The 6000-nt window shown below is 48.6% G+C and overlaps 1 non-coding gene across 1 annotated transcript; it reads right to left on the minus strand.

Moving 5' to 3' along the window:
• Positions 1-4958: 4958 nt before the first annotated feature.
• Positions 4959-5030, minus strand: TRNAC-GCA (transfer RNA cysteine (anticodon GCA)). The gene has a single exon. It is a non-coding gene; the product is annotated as a tRNA-Cys (tRNA).
• Between the last annotated feature and the right edge of the window lie 970 nt (positions 5031-6000).

A 6000-nucleotide genomic window follows, 5' to 3' on the forward strand; every position in this document is an offset into this window, starting at 1 on the left:
TCTGCTACAATGTGATTGAACCTTGAAAATCTTAAGTGAAAGAAGCCAAGGGACTTCCCTGGTGGTCCCAACACAGGGGACCTGGGTTCTACTCCTGGTCAGGGGACTATATCCCACAGGCTGCAACCAAGAGTTCACATGCTGCAATGAAGATCGAAAATCTTGCATGGGACAACTAAAAAACAGTCAAATAAATAAATAAAAATAAAAAATATAAAAAGAAGCCAGTCACAAAAGACCATATGTTGTATGATTCCATTTATGAAATGTTGTGCATAGAAAAATATATGCAGACAAAATGTAGATTGGGGATTGTCTATAGCTGCGGGGGGGGGGAGGAATTGGTGCAAAAAAAAAAAAGAGTGAATGATGCTATTGGGGATTTGGTGGGGGATGTTGCAAATTGGAGTGATGGTTTCATAATTGTGAACACAAAATATGCAACAAAACATTGAATTGTACACTTTAAACAGGTGGTGAATTATATTGTATGTGAATTATTTTCTCAGGATAGCTATTAGCAAAGAAGAAGAAAAGAACATATCTAGAGGTAGGAGAAGGGGGCCTAAGCTGCAGAGCAGCCTGGGAACTCCAAGATGTCAGGGTCACCCATCTGATCAGCTGGCCACCCTGCCCGCCCCTCGTCCCTTGGATTCCAAAACAAGTGAAGGGAATAGGGGGCTGAGAGTCCAGCCCTGAGGTGTAAAGAATAACAGTCAAAGGAAAAAGGGGGGAGAGAAGAAAGTCTACCTCCGAGGCCGGAGGTGGGTGTAGGAAGCTCCACAAGGAAGCAGAGTCCAGGTGACCGATGCCAGTCTGGGTCACTGGCTCACATGCCAGGGAGAGATCAGAGATCTGGTAGCATAGGACTGTGACATGTGCGGGCTCCTCGGGGTGAAGGCTTGGTCCTGGATGGCTCCGTCCACTGTCGCCCACTGCCTGTCTGTGGGGATGGTTCCAACATGGCCTTTGGCTGTAGCTGGTTACACAGGTACGGACCTCTGACCCCAGCTGAACCAGCCTTGGTCCTTTCTCTGGAATTTGGAACCTTGACAGAGGAAGAGGCGTTCTCTTCAACAGGCTAGATCATGTGAGCTAGAAGGTAGTGAAGGGCCGAGCCTTCTCCCCCTACTCCCCGTGGCAAGGCTGAAAAGGAGAGGGCCCTGCTTCCCCAGCTGTTGGGAATGTTCTGAGGTCCCTGTGGAAGAAGCGCTAAAGTGCAAGCACCTGGGAGCGCTCGGGCAGCGTGGGGCTTTGTGCACCTTGTCGGGAGAGCCCAGAGAGACTGGAGCTGCAGCAGAGAAGCCGGTAAGGAGGGTTCTCGAAGAAGCAGCACTAGTTGGGGAAGGTGGAGGGGGGATGGCTGTCCCAGCAACTTCCCTGGAGAGGGGTTTGGAAATCACAGACCAGGGCCATTGGTACCCACTGCCCTTGGCCACAAGTCCTAGGGAAGCAAAAGTTCCCTAGGAGCAGCACATGACGGCCTTGTTAATGTGGTGAAGAGTAGATATTCTGTGCCAGCAGGCCCATTATACTTTTCAAAGCATAGTCACCTCCACAATCTCATTTGCTCCTTCCCCAGGTATGTTAGAGAAAGATGTAGCATGCTCTGAGAGCTGCCAGGCCCAGGCCCCTTCTAGAATGAAGCTGCCTGGCTGACCCACCCCTGCACACTGGGTTAAGGTGTGTACCCAACACAAAGGCAGCCAACCCGCAGGTGGGCCAGTGGCCTGGGGAGGAGCCTGGCTGAGCCCCACGTACTGAACACAGATAACAGTGGCCAAAGGAGCCGACGCGCTTCCCTCTCGGGGTTTGAGAGGCAGCCTCTGGAGAGAGGCAGAGCTCTGATTTTGCAAGGCCAGAAGCCAAGAGACACAGTAAGAGAACACAGATTGAAAGCCAAGAATGAATAAGAAGTGGTGGCAGTGGCAACCAGGAGATGGGGTGAAGCTAAGAGAGAGGCACTGGAGGGGTGAAGCAGGGAGCACGATGGCTGAGATGGGGGAGTCAGCTTGGGGGGAGCTCTAGAGCAGACCAGCTTTGGCAGATGGCACCCCGTGGCCCGGCACCAGAGCAGCACTGGGCCCTCAAGGGCCTGTCTGCACAAAATGGAGTCGGGAGGCTTAGATTCTGGTCTTTGTTGTTGTCCTGAGCCTCCTTATCAGGAACCCTCAGGGACCCCCTGAGTCACTGCTAGTCCTTAAGGCTGCCTCACACCCCTACCCGTGAATCTCTGGCCCAGCTGGAGGAGGCCATTCCTGGCCAAGGTCAGCACATCTCAGTGGGGTCTTTCCTCTTGTCTGCCCCTGAATCCTCTCTTCTTCAGAGGGGTATGTGTCAGGGGCAGACCACAGGGAAGACCTTCTGTGATGTGGTGACATCAGGCCTTCAGCCTCAGAGATAAGTCTAGAGAGGTACCCACAGCCTCGGTGAGAAGCTGATCAAATGAAGTCAAGACATGAAGGAAACTTCTTCTTTCCGTTCTTTGTTTCCTCAAGCGAACTTTACTCTCAAATGTGTCACTTGCTGATTCAGGCACCCAGCAGAGTCCAGTCAACTGTGACCAAGGGACCAGGGTTAGGTAATACTCATGGCTGCTGGGGCTCAACCCTGGTGCTGGGTCTTCCCAGAGAAAGAGGGAACAGGGTGAAAATTAAGGCCTAAAATACGTGCACTAAGCAGAGAGAGAGAAAATCAGGGGATGGGAACTAACATTTTTTAAAAATTGATAGACGTCGAGTGCTGTCCATACAGTTTTCAGTTTACTTAAGTCTTCCCAACAACTCTGAGATAAGCATTAATGACCTTGTTGTGCAAATGAGGGAAGTTAGGCTTGGAAAGTTAAGGCACTAGCCCAAGACGTTGAGTCTAGTAAGGGGTGAGGCTGGATGAGAGTCCAGAACCATCCAAGGCCAGGGGTTATGCTCTTTCCTCTGTGCCACACTGCCTGGCACTGATTTGAAATGATGTTTCTGCCCTTGCTTTGCTGAGTCTCAAAACCCCAACAACTCCGTTTCACCGAAGGGCCTTTGAAACTTTCAAGCTCACATTCATCATCATTCATGTAATGTTCTGTCGCTCGGTCGTATCTAACTCTTTGCGACCCCGTGGACTGCACCACGCCAGGCTCCTCCATCCTCCACTGACTCCCCAAGTTTGCTCAAATTCATATTTATTGAGTCGGTGATGCTATCTCATCCTCTGCCACCTTCTCCTCCTGCCTTCAGTTTTTCCCAGCATCAGGGTCTTTTCTTATAAATCAGCTCTTTGCATCAGGTGACGAAAATACTGGAGCTTCAACATCAGTCCTTCCAATGAATATTCAAGGTTGATTTCCTTTTGGACTGATGGGCCAGATATCCTTGCAGTCCAAGGGACTCTCAAGAGTCTTCTCGAACATCACAATTCAACAGCATCAAGTCTTCAGTGCTCAGCCTTCTTTATGGTCCAACTCTCACATCCATACATGACTACTTGAAAAATCATAGCTTTAACTATATGGACCTTTGTGGGCAAAGTGATGTCTCTCCTATACATTATCTAGATTTGTCATAGCTTTTCTTCCAAGGATCAAGTGTCTTTTAATTTCATGGCTGCAGTCACTGTCCGTGGTGATTTTGGAGCCTGAGAAAATAAAATCTGTCACTGCTTCCACTTTTTCTCCTCCTTTTTGCAGTGAAGTGGTGAGTTTTTTATCAAACAGACAAGGAAGTGGAGTCCAAAGAGAGTTAGTGTCCAGCCTGTAGTCATACAGGGATTCAAATGCAGAAAGGGAACAAGGATGTAGGTCTCCTAAGTCTGATGCTAGGGCTCTCCCCAGACGACATGCCACCTTGAGGGTGTCCTGTTCCACGGCTTCTTTTTCCCTGCAGAGCTGATTGGTGAGGCTGCCCCAGGCTGGTTCCTGCCTGGCTTTCTGATTCCACCTTCTTATCTAGTTCCTCCTTCTGTCTGTCCCCTAAATGTAACCACTGGTGGCTCTCCTGGGAAGTCCCCTAGCAGCAAGAGTAATGTGGCTCCACAACTCTGCACTCAGGACTGCAGACTCCCCAGGGGGCATACTGTGTCTTTCATCTTTGACATTCCCTAAATTCCTGACCCAAACATCAAGGGAGTAAGCGGTAAAGGCTGAGATAACTGTTGGATAAGATCAGATAATCAGGTTATGCATGCCTGTGTTGCCACTGCATCCACTGACCCACCTCCATTCCTCTACGTCTATCCACCCTCCCTCCACTATTCATTCATTCACTGGTCTGTCCATTCATCTAACAAGGCTCATCAACAGGCCATACTTATTCACACCGCCATGCTCCCTCTGCCTGAATGCTCTTTCTGTCTTCCTTCATTTGACACTAACTCATCTTCCATACCAGGGCTTCCCTGGTAGCTCAGAGGTTAAAGCATCTGCCTGCAATGTGGGAGACCCGGGTTCGATCCCTGGGTTGGGAAGATCCCCCGGAGAAGGAAATGGCAACCCACTCCAGTATTCTTGCCTGGAGAATCCCATGGACGGAGGAGCCTGGTGGCTACAGTCCAAGGGGTCACAAGGAGTTGGACACGACTGAGCGACTTCATTCATTCATTCATCTTCCGTTGCATCCTCTGGAGAGCCTTTCCTAAAGCCCAGACTTGACTAAGAGACCTTAGGTGTCCCAAGAACACCTTTTACACTTATCACATTTTTCTTAAATTTCATATAAATTTATTTATTTTAATTGAGATGTAACTCACAAATGAGCTTATACTGCTCATCAGTAAATGGAGAGAGGGGTTGTTGGGGCAAGGAATAGCGACTTTATTTTTATTTGGGAAGCCAGTAGACCAAGAAGTGAAGTCGCTAAATTGTGTCCGACTCTTTGCGACCCCGTGGATTGTAGCCCCCCAGGCTCCTCAGTCCATGGAATTTTCCAGGCAAGAGTACTGGAGTGGGTTGCCATTTCCTTCTCCAGGGGATCTTCCCAACCCAGGGATTGAACCTGGGTCTCCTGCACTGCAGGCAGACGCTTTACCATCTGAGCCACCAGGGACCAAGAAGATGGTGGATAAATATCCCAAAGAGCCATCTTCTCTGTGTTAGCATTCAGGCTTCTAAGAGGGGAGGGGGTAAAGTCCTGGTTCCAGTTAGACTGTAGGCGATGTGTTGATTTCTTCCTTCCTGCCACTCTTCACAGGTGGGCCTGGTCAGAAGTTGAACAATGATATTTTAGCTTAACACTCATTACCTGGGTGGCAGGGTTCCCAGAGATGGGCCATTCATTATGTATAATTTAAGCTTACAGACAACATGCCTTTGGTGATTAACTTGCAGCGAAAGCAATAAAATACAAAGATTAAAGTAAAAGAAACATCCAATATGGAGTCAGATTTGTTTTTTCCTATTGCAATACCACAAAATTCATCCTTTTATAGTATACAGTTCAGTGGTCTATTCACAATTGTGCAACCATCACCACTAACTTCAGAATATTTTCATCACTCCATAAAGAAACCCTGTACCTACTTGTCCCTTACTATTTCCCCTCAACTTCTCCAACCCTTGGCAATCATGTCTCTACTTTCTGTCTCTCTAGATTTGCCTACTCTGGAGATTTTATATAAACAGAATCATACCATATGTGGCCTTTCATTTAGCATGATGTTTTCAAGGTCCATCCATGTTGTAGCGTGTGTCAAGACACTTCTGCCTTTTTAATAAGGGTTGAGAACATTTTGGTAGCTTTGGCCCATTCTGGTCCTCTGCTGCTGCTGGTAAGTTGCTTCAGTCATGTCCGACTCTGTGCGACCCCATAGACAGCAGCTCACCAGGCTCCCCCGTCCCTGGGACTCTCCAGACAAGAGCACTGGAGTGGGTTGCCGTTTCCTTCTCCAGTGTATGAAAGTGAAAAGTGAAAGTGAAGCCGCTCAGTCGTGTCTGACTCCCAGCGACTCCATGGGCTGCAGCCCACCAGGCTCCTCCATCCATGCTCTTCGGGTGACCTCAATTAAAAAAAAAAAAAC

Source organism: Ovis canadensis, chromosome 3 (genome assembly GCF_042477335.2).
Source record: "Ovis canadensis isolate MfBH-ARS-UI-01 breed Bighorn chromosome 3, ARS-UI_OviCan_v2, whole genome shotgun sequence".
In the NCBI taxonomy this organism is placed as follows: domain Eukaryota; kingdom Metazoa; phylum Chordata; class Mammalia; order Artiodactyla; family Bovidae; genus Ovis; species Ovis canadensis.